Source organism: Nipponia nippon, unplaced genomic scaffold, assembly GCF_047370975.1.
Source record: "Nipponia nippon isolate SJK-2023a ecotype South Korea unplaced genomic scaffold, ASM4737097v1 scaffold_7, whole genome shotgun sequence".
Lineage (NCBI taxonomy): Eukaryota > Metazoa > Chordata > Aves > Pelecaniformes > Threskiornithidae > Nipponia > Nipponia nippon.
Window position 1 is genome coordinate 32236050 of NW_028262391.1, and position 18739 is coordinate 32254788.

An 18739-nucleotide genomic window follows, 5' to 3' on the forward strand; every position below is an offset into this window, starting at 1 on the left:
AGCTGAGGGTTAAAAAAAAAAGCAAGGCATGAATTAGGGCTCTGCATGTTTTGATGGGACCCTGCGTAGTTCTGCTGTGCTATTTTTGAGGACTCTGCTTGAACTGCAGAAGAACAGTCTTTCAAATCTTCCTCACTTTCTTTCTGTATCAGACTTTTCATGAAATCCCTGGCTATTCGTGTTACAATTAGGAGAGCTTTTTGTTTTGTTTTTTTGGTTAGTGCCTGTAACTGCTAAGAAGAATTTGAAAACACAAGCCTAAAAGCAGAGTACCACAGCAAATATAGAATGTAAAAGCAAAACAAAACGAAACGACACTTTTAAAACAAATCATGACTGGAGAGCAATGATGTCCAACCTGGAACTGGCAGTGCTGGAGAAGGAAGACAATAAGGAGGAGTTTATCCAGAGCTGGTATTTTCTACTTAGTGAACCGGACAGTCAGGATGGGAAAGACTCCTTTAAGTAGGAAAAGTGGTAGCACAAGTATTGTTAATGCTTATTGCAAGCTCTCTGAGGATAAGACAGACTTTCTTGCTCTGCAGTTTTGTTTGGAATAGTATGGCTGCATGCCTTGCACCCAACCTTGCATGCGTATATCATGGTCTCGGTTGTTGTGCCTTGATACTGAGAATGCTCCATAGCAGAGGGAACGCCTCAAAATGGCAGTACCACTCAGAGGTGGGCTGGATCTGGGTCAAGGTGAAGCTCCTCTGTCCTTAAAACTTACAGAAGGAAGCTTGCAGGTGTGAGTAGTGCTGCTGCTGAGGGGATTAGGTTTTCCAGACCCGGGGAGGTTATTAGCCTGTCTATACTGTGTTTGGATTGTGAAAGCTTGTGTACAGTAACGCCTCATTATCTGTCACTTCTGTTTCAGAGCTCTCCTGTCAGTTATTTAATACCCTACTCTGGTTACTGTTGTCATTGTCCTGTTTTCCTTCATCCTTCATCCTTAATTGACCTTGGTGAGCAGCAGGCATCTGAAGGTGATGATGAAAATGTAATGGATCGGAAGAGGCAGCAGGACCACTGGCAGTGAGAGATTTGTCAGGTGTTCAGTCTCGCAGGTGAAGCGGCTGAGATCTTTCAGATGGTGATCTGTTTGAAGATGGGTCAGACAGGGTCACCGGGACATCATGAAGTTTAATTTTGTGTTATAAAGGGATTTTCCAATCTAAACTTCAGGCAAGTAGGTAGTTATTTCTTGGTATTTTAAAAGCAGTTAGAATCTCCTTTGCTACTTTTGTCATTACCAGGTGTTGAATTGGCAGCTGACAACCCCAGTGGTCTTGCTTCTGTCTCTCCGTAGAATCATAGAATCGTTAAGGTTGGAAAAGACCCTTAAGATCATCAAGTCCAACTGTTAACCTGTCACTGCCAAGTCCATCACTATACCATGTCCTCGAACACCACGTCCATCTTCCATGTCATGTATTCAGTCCTTGTGTATTTAAGTTGTATGCATTTCTGAAGTGTCTGCACACATTCCACTCTATCCCATTGTTTCTTATGGGGAAAAATTGAATCGCGAAGAGCCGCACTTTCAGGATCGCATCCTCAGCAGGTAATGGGATATGCCTGAAACTGTAGTTTGATTGTATAGGGAATTATTGCAGAACCAGAGTTTAGGGTTGGGAAGTCAAAATGTTTCAACAGCAATGAAGAGAGAAGGATGCAAAACTTTCAACTACAAGCCTGTACACACCGAGTGTGTGTATACTCAAATGCCTGGCTGCATTGTCCCAAGCTGCAGAAGTTAGTGTGTAGGAAAGCACTTGGTTAGTGGAATAATTCTCTGTTGTTAAGGATTTCTGGAAACGAAATGGAAAAGGTGTTATGCTTCTATCTTACTTTTTTATTCCCTCGCTACAGCCAGGGTCGCTCTGACCGTGTCCTTAGGGTGTTCCTTTCTAGTCTTGGCCTTTTGTCTGAAGTTGGTCTGCTCAATTTTTGTGCTCCTTAATGATAAAGTAGTTCATGGCAAAAACTAGATGTCGTCATCTGAGTTCATGCTGATAACATAGTTCATGGCTATTCTGGGCCAGGTATTATCTGCTTTATGCTATTACGGTGCTTGTTGCAGAGTCTGGTACCTGGTCAGGGCAACCACAGCTCTGGAAATTGGTGATACCCTCTGCTGCTTACCCATCTGTGAGGCCAAGTGGGACATCCTGTACCATAAACCTGGAATCAGTTTTAATCATGCAGTCCTCACACAAGGAGTTATTGAGGCAGAACATTAAAAGCAGATGAATCTTACTTGATCTTTACCTGATTTTTTTCTAATCTGATATTTCTGACCCAGGAAACCTGTTCCCAGCGTGATCTGGCAGCAAGTATTGGGAAGTGACTTAAGTGTAAGCCACTGATCTGCTGTAGTGAGCTGGCTGGAAAGCTGTTGTATAAAAACACACCCCTCCTTGCTAAAAAGAAATGGGAAATCTCTACTTACTTGAGAATTGTTTCTTACTACTGTGTGCCAGGGGTACTAGCTGGGGATTAGATAACCACTGTGTTAGTGTGGTACAGACATCTAGTTCTGGACTGTCACAGCACAGCAGACCTTGTGTGAGGTGTGGGATCACCCCTGGATCTGGGATGCAACTTCTTTAAAAAAAAAAAAAAAAAAAAGAGCAAAGCTGCATGCTTTTGGCTGAACTCTGTTCTCTAGGGGAGCTAGAAAAGTGGCTATAGCAAGCTGGGGTGAAGGAGAGGGCTCTCTAAAACAGGTGTGAGCCCAGTGCTGGTTGGTTATTTGGGGATGCTTAAGCAGTAAAAGAAGGGGAGTGCTGTGTCCCTTTGAATCAGTGCGATGGAGCACAGTCCAGGCAGTAACGCAGGGATTTGAGTGGATAATGATAGTTTCAAATGCTTGGAGCTGTGAAATGCCTGGGCACATGGAGGTCTGGAGAAAGGGGAGATTGGGAACTTCTGGAGTTTGGGACTCAGAGGGGCAATGAAAAATGTGCCTTCAGGATCAGGGAACTGAGTGTGAGGGGCTATGGCAGGTGGGATGGGGCTGTGCCTGGAGAAAGGGTTTGTCTAAATGTACAGCTACCTGAACTGTAGCTACCAGCTTCCAGTAGCACCATAAACTGTGCAGGGCTTGGTCTGTACCTTAGCTGGCTGTAAAGTGTCAGGTGAAACTCTTGTCTGATGTTTAAATACTGGGCAACCTTGTTCTGTAGGGGAAATGGGAAGCTTTGGAGGCAATACTGTGACAACAGGAGCGCTGTAAAGCAACAAGAGGGAGCAATTTGTTGGATTGCACTGTCAGACATTGCAGGCCTTTGATGTGACAAAGGGAATTGCTAGAGCACAGGGTGGAGGGCACGGATATCTGTGTCCTAGGGGGCTTGTTGGGGAAGACTGACGTTTTGTCAAGGACTTGACTTGCCTGCTTCCCACTGAACTTTGGGATGCAGAGCTCAAATCTGGCTCTATATAGATGGAGCTCTGCTTCAGAGCTGCACTTCAAAACCTTGTGGAGAATGTACCCGCAGGGGGGACTGTAATTGCCATGTATTTTGACCATAATGATATGGGGGAAAGAACAGGGGCAGCTGTAAGGAATAAATGAGATGTTACGTCTGATGACTCCCAGATCTTATTTTTCCTGGGTGTTAGGTCTGCTGTGGAGGAGGGAGTGGGAGCCTGGGTCTCCTCAGCTGTATGGGTGCTCCCCCTTTTCTTTTTTTTTTTTTAATCCTGGCTCAGCAATGGGATGCTTGTTAGAAGCAGGAATCAAGAAGGGAGACCTGGGCCAAACTCTTTGCTAGCAGAACTGTGCTGAACTCTGTGCCCTTGCACCAAAAGATAATTTTCCTCCCGGTGCTAGAGGGCTGAGCAAATGCTCCCCATGGACAGGAAACAGTTTGCTCAGTCTCCCCCCTGCCCTTTTCTTTTTCCTTAAGGGCAAACCCTAATGAAGATGAGATCAGTGGCACAAAAGGTGAGTCGTGTGGAGTTATTTTCAAAACTTAGGTTACCTCTGTGAAACCAGAGCAGAAGACGAAGGTTAGTGTTGACTGAGCTTTGGATTTAGCTTCTGCTGTGGCTCTGACAAGCCCATGAGCAATTGCCCATGCTACCATACACGACCATGAGCAGCACGGCCCATTCTAACACCTATCAAAGTGAGCGTGTCGGATCGGGAGGGAGCTCATCTTCCCCAGGGTCACCAGCTGGAAGAGAGATGGTGCCCCTTCCTCACCCTGCCTTGGAGCTGTGGCAGTTGCCTTTGGGAAAGGAGTGGTCTTGGTCTGTGTCTGGGCAGCAGAATGGGATATTTACCGTGTGACACAGAGGTACCTCTAGGGCAAAGCAAAATACTAAGTAATTTTTTTGACAAATGTTAATTTTCACTCCGATTTCATGCCGTCTGAACTGTTTTGTTGAATCCTGACTGTTCTCCCCAACTGTCCATCACCGACTCTCATGTTTCGATGGCTCTTGTCACAAATAGCATGGTAAAAAGACCTTGGTTATTTTCTCTTTCCTTTTTTTCCCCTTTGAGAAGTCTCATTTACTTTTTGCAGCTGTCCTGACTCTCTTCCCCCTATCATTACTGGGAAGCAATGTGGCAATTAGAGCTGGCCACCCCCGGGAGGAGGTGTGCTCCGCTGGCTTTTAAAGAGTTTGCAGCGCTGTACTTCGTGCTCATCTCCAAAGCTTTTCTGTTCTCCCTGAGCAATGGATTTTAGTGTTATGCCATTCCAAGTACAGTAACATCTGTACAGATATAAAAATGTGTAGATCATGGATTGGTTTCATGAAGCCTTGATTCTTTTCATCTCCTTTGGAAGGTATATTGCCCCATATTTTCCCTCTTCCTCCTTCTTTGTCAGACTGTTTCACAACTGGCTTTCTTCCCCAGGCTTTGCCTCATCCCCTGGTCGGACCCTGGATCTCTTCAGTTACTGCAGGTCAAGTGGCTGTTGTGGGACTCAAGCCGGTCAGAGACAGCAGGGGATGATCTGTAAAGGAAGGAAGGTTTTGTGGTCTAACTCTGATCTCACTGAAGCTGCTTTCGTTACCATTTCAGAAAACCAACCTAGGGCTGAATCAGACCTGGAAGTTTGCTGAAGGTACCAAAGAATGGGGGGTTTAGAAACCAATGCCTAATCCTATGGACGACCTTAATGCTGTTTCTTTGATAACTTGTAGGAGGTATTTTATTTTGGGTTTTGTGTGAGGTGGTATAAAGGAATCCCATGCACCTGGAAGCTAGAGGCAAGGCTATTTATTTAAGGACTTTGAAAGTCTCTACTCCAGTGATAGCTGTCTCATTGCTGCAGTGGTTGGTTTTATTTTGCTTCAGAACAACTGAACAAAAATGTTCCTTTCATTTCCTTTTCCCTGAGGTGGGAGAATTCCTGGAAGTCTCCTGATGGAGTTAAGGAATGTCTTAATCTTTTTTTTTCTCCCCTGAAACGGGCTGCGTGCAGCTCCCAGAAAGCTGGACTCTGGAAACCTGGGAGTGCTGACCTCACCAGTCTGAGAGGACTCCTCACTTCAAAGAATTGTTACCAAAAGCTTCTGTATTTTTGTCACTTGCCAAATGCCACCAATGAATCTTTTTGTTGCTTTGGGCTTTTACATGTTGCCTTTAATTAGGATGTGTGCTGTTCTGGCCAGGGGCTGATGGACAGCTCTCTGGTGACCAAGTCCAGGACAAAAACAGAGGGTTTACTATATTCTTGTACTTGAAGGAACAATCCTTTAGCCTGGGTGTCTTTGGACTTGTCTTTTGGGAGGGGGATACCAGGCCTCAAAATCCAGCAGTTTATGCCAGCTTGTTCAGTTTCTGTCCTGCTTCTGGCCCTTAATTTGCAGAGACAAATTAAGGCTGCATGATACACAGAGGTTCAGAGCAGGGTTACCTGTTCCTCCAGGACAGAATCTGCTGATTCAGCTCAGTATTTTAAGCACGCCTCACATGCAAGATGGAGCTGAATGAATCCTCCTTCCAGCAAGAGCTGGTAGCAAGGATGGATGAGCAGTTCGTTCACAGTCACTTAAACACTGAAGGAAATTAGATTTGTATATTTAAAATTGCTTTCTTAACCAGTGTGTAGCATCTTGGGGTCTCAAGGGTTAAAATACCTCTGGCAATTTGGATCAATATATGGGGATTTAAAAGTGCTCTAGATTAAGCAGGCAAATCAGTTAAACTGCATTTAGCTAATTCCCTGGCTGTGAATAATTCAGCCAGCCCTGTGCTGAAGACATCTGGGGCTTGTCTGGTGTTCACAGTGGAGGTTTCAGACTTTCTCAAAGATGTGGTTGGTCTGCAGGTTACTGCCTTACTCACCAGAGGTAGGAGGCACTTTGGAAGTAGCCCCTTTTGATGGAGACCTGAGACCTCTGCTTTTCTGTCCTGGACTTCAGACAGTGGCTTTCACAGTGATCCCATCTTTCACCTCAGGTCTGCTTTTTGTCATTACGATACAGCTTAGTTTTGCCAAGGCTGAGTGAATTAAGACCTCCTCTACTGCAGATCTGTAGGAGACACACCCCTCTAGCAAGCCGTATTCTAGCAGGGTACAGGACAACCTTAAAAATATACAAAGCTAAACTGCCCACTAATTACTGAATGGGAATGCAACATGTTGAACTTTTTGTCTAGATTGCATCCATGCCGCTAGTGGCTTCAGGAACCCACTGCTTCCAGCATTGCATCTTCTTCACTGTTCTTCTCCATGTCCTGGGCAGATCTTTGTTTCAGGTTTTGGCCCTGCTGTTTCATGAGCTGTACCCTGCTAGGCTTGGTTATCAAGTGTTAGGATAGACTTTTGGTTTTGTGCTATGTTATTGCAGTGGTTGTGTAAGTCATGTGTGGACAAGTCCTAAAGTGCAGACCTGTGGAGGTGACAGATCCCCATTATTTTGACCTGACTCCAGAAAGAAATGAACACCTTCAATCTTTTAAATTTGGTTGGAAATGAGTGATGGAAAGCAGTCGCATACTTCTAATTTTAAGGGAACAATGAAAGAATGATCCTCAACTAAAATGCTCTGCAGCTGTATGAATAGGCAAGCAGCAGGTCTGGTTTTGCCTTGATTTTTGCAGTGAATGCTTGTATTTAGTCTGCTGGGCTGTTATAAGCAATCTCCCTGCACGCAAGAAACTTATGAGTGGCTGAGCTGAGATTTCCAGGTTCCTAATCAGAGGAAAGGCTATCCCAGCCATTTTGGAGCTGGGATCCTGGTTACATCCTGATAGAAAAGATTATTCATCCAGTGGGAAAAAAATAAAGCTGCTGTTTTATTGACTGTTCGGCTGAGTACATCTTGGTGCTCGGCACGTGTTACGGCTCTGCTTTTCTGAGCCCATGACCTGGGTTCACTTACGGCTGACCTGACTCTCAGGAATGTTACCTGCTTTCTGACTTGTCCTCCCTTGTGGGGCTTGGGTGCTTTGGGAACCCTTTTCCCTCCTTCTGTTTCATCAGCCCATTTACTGCATGCTCTATCAGGTTATTTGGGACTCTGGCCTCTCTGTACTATTTTCTGGCTGAAACCCTTTGGTTTGTATAAGCAATTGTCTGTCTGGATGTCCATCTCTGATTTGCTATGTTTCTATTCAGCTGATAGACCAGGAAGTGGGACAGACATCAGTGCTTCACAATTAACCCCCTCCTCCACTGCAGGGAGCTCTGGGTGGCTTTGGGAGACCAGAACTTAGCATTCCTATAATGGAGGTAGCCATGATTGAGTCTGGGATGTGCCCTTTCTGTGTCACTATTCCAACAATCACCGTTAGTTTTTCCGGGAAAGAGATGTAGCACCACGTACCAAAAAAAAAGAAAAAAAAAAAAAATCAAACTCTTCCTCCCGACTTTGTTACAAGAGCCTGTTCAGCAAGAATCGCTGACATGCTGACCCTTCCTCTTCTCACTGGCACAAGTCTGGAAGCCTGTGTCTTCATGTACTTCTTACTGAAAAGGTCCCAGGGCAGACATTAGCACTTAGGAGTACCTTACCTACTTGGAGCAGATATAAGTCTGCACCAGTTTGTTGCAATCGCCCATTTTTAAAGGCGAGTGGTACCTGTTCACCTTGTAGCAACAGGGCTGAATTAAGTAGCCTTTCAAAAATTATTGTTGGTATCAGGCTTTAGGGTATGGTATACGTGCTCACTCCCTGTGTATATAGATAGCATTGGCCCCAGTGATGACCCTTGTGCCACCATCATCTGTCTCCCCACCCCGAGGAGCATAGAGTTGCTAGTCTGGACAGGGGTAAAGCTTTGCTTAACCCATGTGCTGGATGCAACCAGCTTTTTCAGAGGAAGGTGCAAAGGCTTGTCATGAGAGTATGTTGGATAATCCAGCCCATTCTATGTCTCCTGCTGCTAGTTAAAGATCTAGCAGTTCCTTAAAACAGCAGCAGTTACTATTCTTTTACCAACTATATGTTGTTCTTAGTTTTGAGAGCCTTGATGATTCTTCCATCTTGACACTCAGTGTCTCTGACAGGTCTCTTACCAGGGGCTTCTCTGCCCACCATTCCCTGGCAGCACCCTGTGTACAGAGGACTGTGCTAGTGTTTATGCCATGGCCTTGATGACTGGCCTTGGTGCTGCTGGATTGCAAGAGACCATGACGAAGAGGTAGGTATCTTACTATATTTGCAGGACCAAAGATAAAGACTGCTAATAAAGGTTGCTTTTATTTCCATGGAATTATTGGTCTGTTGCGCATCTTCTGGCAGTCATATGAACAAGGCAGATAGCTGCAATGCCTTTCTGCTCTACGCTGGCTTTCCTCTTTGGTATGAAGCAGCTGGCGTTTTGGTCTCAGACAATAGTTCAACAGATGGCTGCTTAAAAACAAAACCCACCCAAAACAGGAGACTTTTTCTTCTTTTCAAGGAGCCAAGGACTTTGAAGGCGTGTGCTGAGGTTAACTTCCAGAACAAGGGCTGCAGGATCACAACAGAATCTTTTGGAGCCTGTGCTGTAGTTGAGGGCAAACGTGTGTGCCTGGTAACTTTAAAGGCAGGCAAAGGCTTATGTGACCCAGGGAGGTGGGGAATCTCCATCCTGGGAGATATTTAACACTGCTGGACGCATCCCTGCACAATCTGATGTAACTTTGAAATTGTGCTTTTGTGCAGGGGGATTGGACCAGAGACATCCAAAAGTCCCTTCCACCTAAATTTTTCCATGGTTCTGTGGCTGATCCTGCTGATGACCCTGCAGTCTGCTTTATGAGGATTGAAAGAAAGAGGAAAAAAGCATTATAAAACATGTAGAAATGCAGCAATATTCCTGTCTGCTGCAAGCTCTGCTGGGCAGCAGATGCTAGCTGCCTTTTCTCTCCTAGATGAATTTATTTTACTGGAAAGACAACTGCTGTTCCTGTGAAGTTGCCAGATGGACCTGTACATAGACTTGAGGCAAGTGGGAATGTCAAGGGGGAAATTTGGGAAGGCAGGGAGCCCATGCTGACAGCAGCCCCTACCCTGCCAGGGCACTGAGCAGGGCTTTGGGAGGGATGTGCTGGGGAGTTCCTTGTATTGCTTCTCTCTTCAAGAGCAGCTGTTTCAGGCTTACCTGGATTATGACCATAATGAGAGAGGGTTCTTGTTGGCATACATCCCCAGGAGAGGTTGCACTTGATATCTGACCTTTGTTTTTGTTTCATGCCAGGTGTTTCTAGGCCTTGAAATTTTGCTGTGGGCTCAAATGGACAGTTAAGTCAAGGAGGACAAGCGTAGGATTAGTTCCCAGGGAGACAGGATGTGTGCAAGAGTTGTGCTTTCTTGTAGCTTTTGTGGGCCAAGAATAGCAGGACTAATGATGGGCATTTCTAGAGGGTTATGTGCCTTCAGAGCTCTCTGCAAATGTCAGCCAGTTTGTCTGCTGCCCTGCAAATGCTGCTTGCTGGGAAGGAGAAATCCTGCCCTCCCAAGTGGATGCTCCTCCCTGTCTGCTTTTCAGCTCACTTTGCTAGTGAGACTAAAAGAAGGGCAGCCTTATGTGCAGGGACTGTGGATTGCACAGAGATACAGCCCAACAAGCTTGAAAGCATGGAAGGGCTGGTCTCACCTCCCCAGGGCCCCCTCTCAAGTTCAGGGCAGGGAGGGACCAGTGTGTCCAACGACACAGAAAAGCCTTCTGAGCTGTGGAGAGGAGCAAAGCTAAGTCCAGGGACCGAAGCTGCCATTATAGACTCAAATGTCCTGTCTGAAGGGAGGTTTGCTATCAAATCTGCTGCCTCTGCCTGGGGAGGGAGGGCTTGCAAACCAGTGGAGGAGAGAGCTGCGCTTTGTTAGCAGCTGGAGCCTTCCAGAGTCAGCCTGAAAAGCTGTCACTGCTTCTGCTCACGGAGAAGAAGTGTTATTCACAGGCTGGCTTCCTGACCAGTCTCATTGCTGGGCTAATTGCCCAGATCTGCTCCATAAGGAGATTCATCAGCTCCCCTTGCAGCCCAGCTATTCCTTGTGAAGGTTTGATGTAGCTAGCTTAGTTAATCCCAGATGTATCTTTAATGAGATATCATTTGTAAAAGGAGTTCTCAGTGCTGGTGAGAGCAGCCAGGAAAAAAAAGTAGTTTCCAAGCAGGTTTGGAAACATCTGTCTTCTAGTTGCAGGAAAATCAAACCAAAGCCATCTTTCTGTATTCAGCCTAGCAAGTTATTGTGAACTTGGCTGGGAGAAATTAGCATCCAGTTCCTAATTAAAAAGGTGGAAGCAGCAGCCAGGGAGGGTTAAAAGAAGGTATCTGCCCAGAGGCTGTGCTAAAGAGAAACTGTAGATATTTGTTTCTCAGTTCAGCTGATGGATGCCTCTAGAAGGTCATGGTTCTTGGGCATAATTTTACTTGCCCTGTTCTGTTTTTCTTTAGAGATAGAGGATGCTGAGGGCTGAAAGCACCAGCTGGATGCTCAGTGCCCTCCATTTCCCTCTTCAAGGTTTTTAGGTGGGTGACCAAGGCAGGAGGCAGGCAGCTGTAACCTGACTGCAGATGTGCTGGGCACCTAACCCCACAGCAAATGTGGAGTATGACACCTTGCATCTTCTATGGGACAAGACCCTGCTTGTAGGTAGTCGCTGGAGAACGGCTGATGCATGATAAACTTATCCCTTAATTTTCCTGTGCAGTATCATCTGCATCACAGTTCTATCCACAAAGCTGCGATGCTTTTTTCCCCTGCTTTTCAGGACTGCTGCAGGTGCATGTTTTAAAGATAGGTTGATCTAGCCAGCATGCTGTAAGGATACGGATAAGATAAGGTTTGTCAGTAATACTTTTTGTTCCCATCAAGTTAGACTGGTAAAAGATATAATTTTCTACTAAGAAAGCTTATTCTATATGTTGCTAAAAGCACTGGGCTGTTCAGATGTTAGAGAGAGGGGCTAATTACAGAGAGAGGCTAGATAAGTGCCTCTGTAGCATTCACAGCACTGTGTTGAATATGAGTTGTTTGTTAGCCCTTGTGACTTTGCCCTTTCCCAAATAAGTGTTGCTGGGCTTGCCTCGCAGGCAGGAAAGTTGAGTCCCTGTGAGATCAAACACCTTACCTGGTCCTTGGCAGAGATGTAATTAGATGAGTGCAAATTTGTGACCCTCAATGTCATCCTTGGTCCATCTTATGTGCTGCCTCTGGCATCGGAGGGATTTTTTTTCTATCTGTAGGGAAGAGGAAAAGGTTTTGGGTTGGTTAAGGAAATGGGGAAGGCTTCTTCTCTGTGGCCCGGTTGCCCTGGGAGTCCCTGTGCTGCTTTGTAAGGGAAAGTTGCAGGGCTCTCTGTGGTGGAGCCCAAGGGGGATGGTCTGGGGACAGGAATGAAGCAAACGTTAAAAGGAAGGGTGGTGGATATATGTACCTTCTCTTACGCTCTTGGTTATAGGACATCACCTGGGTCTGCTGAGGCTTCCTAGAATGCTTGAATACCTGAACAACAGGCTGTGAGGTAGGAGTGTGATAATCCTGCAGACCCTGCTAGGATCCCAGCTTGCATACTGGGACTTTGCTCCTGGATTTGCTGGTGCCTGGAGGCTGAGGCACGCTGGAAAGGCTCTGGACATCATGGCTGTTTCAGCCAGCACGCCACTCCTCCCTGTTTGCAGGGACAGGAGGGTTCCCAGACATGCCCAGTCCTCATGTGTTGTCTTTCCTGACTGCAGATGAATTTCTTCCTGACAAAAGAAGTTCTTATTTACCAGGATTTCATCTATTCCTGCTGTTTATTGTCCACCTGAAATCCTCAACTCCTGCTGGCCTTGTTGTCTTTCCAAGAGCAGCCAGTTGTGCTCCTGCCGCAGTGGGGAAGAGGGATGGAGTCAGGATGGGGTCAGTGGTTGGCAGCTGACAGCTTCTTTTTATGTCTCCATCTGTTCCCTCTCTTCCCTTTTAATGAGATCAGGTGCCAGAGTGCACTGGGAAGACTTTTCAATGTGAGAGGAAGTCACAAATGGGGTACTCAGGTCCTTGTTTTCGTCTTTGGCAGAGAGAGGCTGCTCAAATCAAACCTGCACCCCCTTGAGCTGTTCAACTCTGCAGTGAGGCTGATGGCTCTGGATCAGGTGGGTCTGTCCTGCAGCTCTCAGCCTTGCAGCTCAGAGATGCTTGTGCTGATGGTCACAGAGATGCAAACCTGGGTGTTCCTGGACCCACTGGGGTGCCTATCTTTTAATTTTTTTATCCTCATTTTGTTTTTTTTTTTTAATGTGGCTACTGTTTTGTCTTCTAAAATCCCAGCTGTTTCAAATGATATCAGTGACTTAACAGGTTCATTCTTTCAGGCCTTTGGTGCTCCCTATACAGACCTGTCATCTTTTCTGATCAACCACTCTAATTTCATGAGTGGCTCCACTCCTGCTTTGTGTTTTGAAGGGTTTTCCCCTCTGCTTTTGAGGCCGTATGTTTATTACGAAGCTGGTCTTTCATGGACGGGAAGGTTTCTCTCAAGGAGAAGCTGCAGGAGATATTTGGGGCTGTTTCTGTTGTTGGCTTTTTGATTTCATGGTGGTTCTTGGGACGTGTGGAGAATGGGAAGAGGTTCAAAGGAAGAACCTGAGTAGCTTGTTTAACAACTCGGCTTGGACAATCTCTATGTGGAAAATGAAAACCTGCCCCTCTGCTCCCGCTGCCAAAATGTGATGTGCTCGGAGTCAGCATGGAGACCTCGATCACATAAAAGCTGTCGAGTCTGACAGTACCTCCATGGCAGAGAGCAGAGGCTCTTTTTAGGGATGCACTAGGTGCTCTTTTTAAGAATCAGAAAGCCGTAGCTCAGATTCTAGCCCAGGACAGCCTCTTTGTGGCTGTTCTTTAAAAAATACTCCCAGTCATTTTGGCAAAAGACTTTTGGATACAAATGCAGTCAAATATTTGACTAAGCAAAAGGTAATCCAGTAGTCCCTTCTTAAGCAAACCAGCAATTGCTTTGGGATTTTGCTTGAGTTTAAACTCAGCAGTTGTGGCTGTTGTATTGGGCCTGTGAAGACAACTGCCCAGAGCAGGTAAAGCCACATTCAGCTTTGGTTTTTTTTGCTCTCAGTGCCTGCCTCAGTTTGTAACTTCCTTGCACAGCAGAGCTGGTACCTGCAGACTGCCCCAGCACCTTTTAGCGCAGCCTTGTGTGCTGCAGGGAGGTGCACCAGCTGGCCTGGCAGCGGCAAGGAGACCAGCTCGTCACTTCAGTGCTTTACAAGTGATAAATAAAACAAGCTACTGCTTCTGAACAACCTATGGTGCTTTGTAGCTGCTGTGATTGCGCGAGGTGCTCCTATGGGGTCAGGTCGAAATGAATGTCACAGGCTGGGTTTGTCCCTTCCCTGTGTCCCACTTACAACTGCTGTGTTTTCTCATCTTTCTCTCCCTTGCTTCAAATCACAGAACCAGATGTTGGTGTTTGAAAGTACCCTGCAGGAGATGTACTAGACCTGCTGGGGCTGCGGATGACCGACTTGCTGTGAAGCCAGGAGCCAAGGAGACTAGTCCTACTGCAAATGGAGCTGCCAAGTGATGCCAGAAGCTGCAAATGCTGAGCAAGCTGTTTATGGACAGGATGATTTTTCTTGGTCTGGAGAAGCTGGAGGGAAAGACTGCTTGCAGCATTTAGTGTGGTCATTGGAGCTGACCATGGGAGGATTTTGCCATGGGTGCTCAGGTATTGCCATGGTTTTAAATGTGTGTGATGCCAAGTAGTAGAGAGCTGCTATGTGCTTAAGGCTCTGAAGGAGTTCCTGTATCTCGGGTGGAAGAGAGGAGGACCTGGTACTCCCCAGTCTGTGCTGCCCCCTGGCACTCGGTGGGATGGAGAGTGCCCTGGCAGGACCCTGCCAGCTGAGGAGAAGAGCTGGGTGTGAGGGAGGAGAGACTGACCCCCCACTCTGCCTCTGTGACCGTGAAAGACCACTAAGCCCTGGTCCTACAGTGTGGTGGTACTGCATCATGTTTCTGCCCTCAGTGTCATGGGAACTTAGATGGTTTTTAGCTGCCAGAGGAAACATGAGGCCAAGACTAAGGATTAAGGTAGTGTCAGCCCCAGGAACAACTATCAAACCATCCTGTAACTGCATAGGTGAACAGTGCCCTTGACATCTGTCCACTTTGTTGTTTAATCTGAGATGGTGTGGCAGTACCTTGCTGAGTCAGGCCTGAACCTCCACCTGAAATCTACCCACCTTCCTGTGGCATCGTCTCCTGGTAATCACAGCCTCAGTTAATGCCTTGCTAACCTCCATGTTGGAGATTCCCCTTGAACTGTGATTAACTTCTTGAGGCTTGTAAATTTTCTTCTGCATTTACACAAAAACAGCTGGCTGGATTAAATAGTTTCATAGTATTAAGGAAAACAGAAAACCTAGGAGGCATTAAAATTGTTGGGGCCAAGGACTTTGCCTTGTTTTAAAAAGCAATGGGGAAAAAACAATTTACTCTTTTCAGATTTCATGGCTGCATAGCTAATGTCAGGGTCTCCAAAATGTAGGCATTTGAAATATTGTCTTGATTTAGAAAAGCAGCAGAGAAGCAGTTCAGGGTTTGGAAGTGAGATGTAAACTAAGCAAAAAGTGAGGAAACAAAACTGATTCCTAACATGGGAATAAAAAAGGGAGAAAGCAAACCCAGGGCTGTGCATTGCGGTCTGTGCTACCGAAAAAAATCCATGTTCTCCCCTGCAATTTGGGATTGCATTGCACAGAGGAAGGCAGGGGAAACATGGCTGAAAGGAGCCAACTTTATTTTCCTTCTTTCTCAAAAGAAAACATACATGAACCCTGCTTGGACTAAGGAGGATTATGGGCTGCCTATTTGGGATTTCGTGATTGGGACTTCACAAGGTTGCAGTTAGGTAAGTGATCTCACTGCAGTTTTTCGGTAGGAAATGTTTTGATAGCGTCTAAAATGATTGAGTGTTGCAGTCAGTCCTTCCTTTAACTGAGCGCTGGAGTTCTTCCTTCATGGGTTAAAATGGGAGTAATGAATGCTCCCATCTTCATCCCTGCAATCCCGTAAGCTGTCTGTGCCAGCACTTCCCTCCTCTCCCTGGATCTCATTGCAGCCCTTTTCTTGTCTTTGCCTTTGCTGTGGCTCTGTGTCCTCTGCAAGACACCAAATGTGTCCGGTTACTCTGTGGGTTTGATCTGGTAAGTGCAGCAATGATGACAGGAAAGACGTGTTTCTGATGTGCCTGTTCCAAACCCTGCCAGGGACTGTGGTTTTGGTGTTCAGAAGCTAGACAGTGCCTGTGCTGTCAGGTCTCATCTCAGAGCCTGCAGCAGGGCTTTTGGGGGATGCTGGCTGATAGTGCTCTGTGTCCTTCTAGCGCTGCAGCAAAGGAGAGGTTAATAATGTAACATGCCTCCCTGTTGCCCTTGGCTGTATGCTCATTTGTTTCTGCAGGAGGATAAGAGCTATGTAAACAGCATTTCCCAGGGGATGGGGGGAAGGATTTTCAGCCCTGTAGCGCAGCTCCCTGCATGGACTTAGTTACCTGTGCCTGTAAAGAGACCAGGGCCAACAGCCTGGTTTGGTCAGACCCCACTAGGATGGAGAAGGGTGGCTTGTCTGAAGTGCTGAGGTGGCTGGCTTGCTTCTGTGCTGGACTGTGTACAAGTGTGATTCCCTCTCCGCTTCCTTGGGACTAGCTGCAGTCTGCGCTGCTTGAAATGTGTCCTTCTTTGAGTCAGAAACGCAGGCAGCCAACTGAGAACCAAGTGTGAATCAGGAATAATGGCTCCAAGCTGAACTTAATGGTGACAATTGGATATTGTGAAGGAAAACAGAGGTGAGCTCATGGGGCAGAGAGGGTTTTGGCAAGGGAAGAGGGGCTTGTTGGTCCCTGTGGGAGCAGAGATGGCTATGTACAACCCCAGGAAAGGAGAGGGAGCAGTGATGTAAACCCTGTACCTCCTCTGAGTCCGTGATCCTGAGCATCCGTGGTGGTGTGAATTTCAGCTTCTGGGCTCTCTTTTTGAAAGTGTGGGGGAGATGGCTGATGCTTCATTTTGTGGCTAGCTTGCAAGCCGCCTTTGAACTGATAAGCCCTGTCCTGACGAAGAAGCCTGGAAAAGTCTTGGTCTTCCTTCCACTTCCCTGTCTCAGCTACGCCTGTGTATCTGGGCAGCAAGCTCTGTGAGGGGTGGACTGTCTTATGACTTTTCCGGCTCCAAGTATGTTGAAGCCCAGGACTGGGTCAAAAGTGGTGGCTGCAGTCTTCTGCATCCTGCAGGGTGTCTGTGTGTGTAGGCTTGCAAAGTATGTACACCCATATTGATTTTAATTTCGGTTCCGTTGCTGTTCAAAAATGGCAGCTTGGCAGGGTTGCCTGCTGTCTGTAGCCATTGAGAGCTACGGTTATGGTGAAGAAGCTACAGGACAAGCTGGCTGCGGCCTCCCTTTGCTCAGCTGGCAGCAGTGGAGGGAGGTCTGGCCGGTAGTGTACACCTGCAGTGACATCTCCCCACTGTGCTCTCTGGGAATGCAGTGTATTCCTGTCCCTCAGAGTCCCTGTTAGCTAGAAAAAGTAATAATCTGCAGTGTTCATCTTCCCTGCCATCAGAAATTAAGCAGCTTTGGCAGAACGTGTGTGTTTTTCAAAACACTGGAACCCCCCCAGGGCTTTGTGTGCAAGAGCTGAGAGAATCAAATAAAGCTGCTTTTTGCAGAGACCACCCATCTGCTTCTGCTTGATCACCAGGGTCTCTGCAGCTCCCCTTTCATGGGGCTGCATCAGCTATTCCCTGCTGCCTGCCAGGATTTTGTCTGGGTGTTTAAGGCCCTGGCAAAGGGAGTTTGCCTACCTCCGGGCTGGGAGCAGGTTTTGTAAGGCCTACCCAGGCTCTCCCTCTAGCGATGGGCACTGCAGGGAAGCTGAGGAGCCTGCCTGAGCTGGGGCCCTCTGTGTGCTGTGCTTCTCTAGCCTGGGTGGCTGAAATTAGCTCCTGCAGACTGTCTTGGTGTGCTCTTACTAAGTGGTGACCTCTTCAGTGCTATCATTTGGAATTTCCATAGTGATAAACCATATTGCTGGGTGTGCTGGTGTAGTTGCCCTCCAGTTGATGGGCTTGAGTATGTCTAGCCCAGGGTCTGGCAATAGCAGATGGAGATTTGTCTGGAGTTGAAATAACGGAGTTATGTATGGGAGTTGGCATGTGGGAAGAGGAGCCAAGGAGAAAAAGACTTTGGAGTCAAGGCATGTGCATAAAAAAAATTCGGCATATGTTTCTCCCTGTCCAGCATGTTTGAGCTCCCCTGTCCCAGGCTTCTCTTGTACTGCGTGAACTCTACTTTGGATTGAACTTGTCTAGGAAAAAAAAATCCTGCCTAAACTTTGTGCAACATCTGTAAGATCTTGATGGGTCTTAATCTATATGAGAAAATGCATTGAAATAGCCAGGCCATGGTATCCATGTCACAATGTCCAGCTGGTAAAATGGGGGTGAATAAGCTGACCTTTGTCTGATCTGAGGCTGGTAAAATGGGGGTGAATAAGCTGACCTTTGTCTGATCTGAGGCTGATGGAAGGAAAGCAGTGGCTGGGAAGAACTGCAGGTCACATCATCTCCTGCTTACCTGACCTCGGAGCCCTGCATTTCCCTCTGTCAGTTAATGACTGGCTCATCCGTGTAGCAGCCTTGGGAGCATAAGGAAAAAATGAATCTACCCATAGCATGTAACTCCAAGGTCAAAGTATGGTGGGAGGAGGATGAGGCCACGTTGTGCTCATGCTGAAGGCACCAGAGGGGGATGTGCTGCATACCATACTTTACTGCATGCATTTGTATTTTGTCACTCAGTCCTTGGAAGAGACTGTAAAATGAGAATCAGACATTCCTTTCCTGTGGCACAGGGTGAGCCTTGCCTGAAAGCTTGCTGTTACCCAGGAACACAATGCCCATGCTTCCAGGTGAAGTCCATTAATGCCTGGGTCTTCTCAGGTCTAGTTATTTAGGCAGGAGCCTTTTTGTTTGAGAGAAAGTGTGAGGAAGATGAATAGATGATGTGTTCTTTTAGGTAATTATTTGACACTTTGCAGTGCCATGGCATTTGCCCAAGGCTCGGAGTTTGAGGTGTCCTGGACTGATTCTTAATGAAATACCGGTGATGCTCACTATGAAGCAGGAATTAATCTCCAGATATCTGATTGGGAAGTGCTCTTGTTTGCCATCTTATGCAACTTCAGTTTTCCACTGTGGTGGAAACAACCAGTTCTTTTTTCTTAGTTGCGGAAGCATCTCTGGCCTTGAAATGAACACGAAGGATTTGAGCAAAACTCAGC

At 46.7% G+C, this 18739-nt stretch overlaps 1 protein-coding gene across 1 annotated transcript in view; it reads left to right on the forward strand.

Annotated features, from left to right (window-relative positions):
- Positions 1 to 13909, forward strand: part of CMTR2 (cap methyltransferase 2) — a 28735-nt gene extending 14826 nt beyond the window's left edge. The window contains exon 3 of the transcript XR_015700737.1: positions 13852 to 13909. The gene's annotated coding sequence lies outside the window, so the exon portion shown is untranslated. The remainder of the gene's footprint in view (positions 1 to 13851) is intronic.
- The last annotated feature ends 4830 nt before the right edge of the window (positions 13910 to 18739 follow it).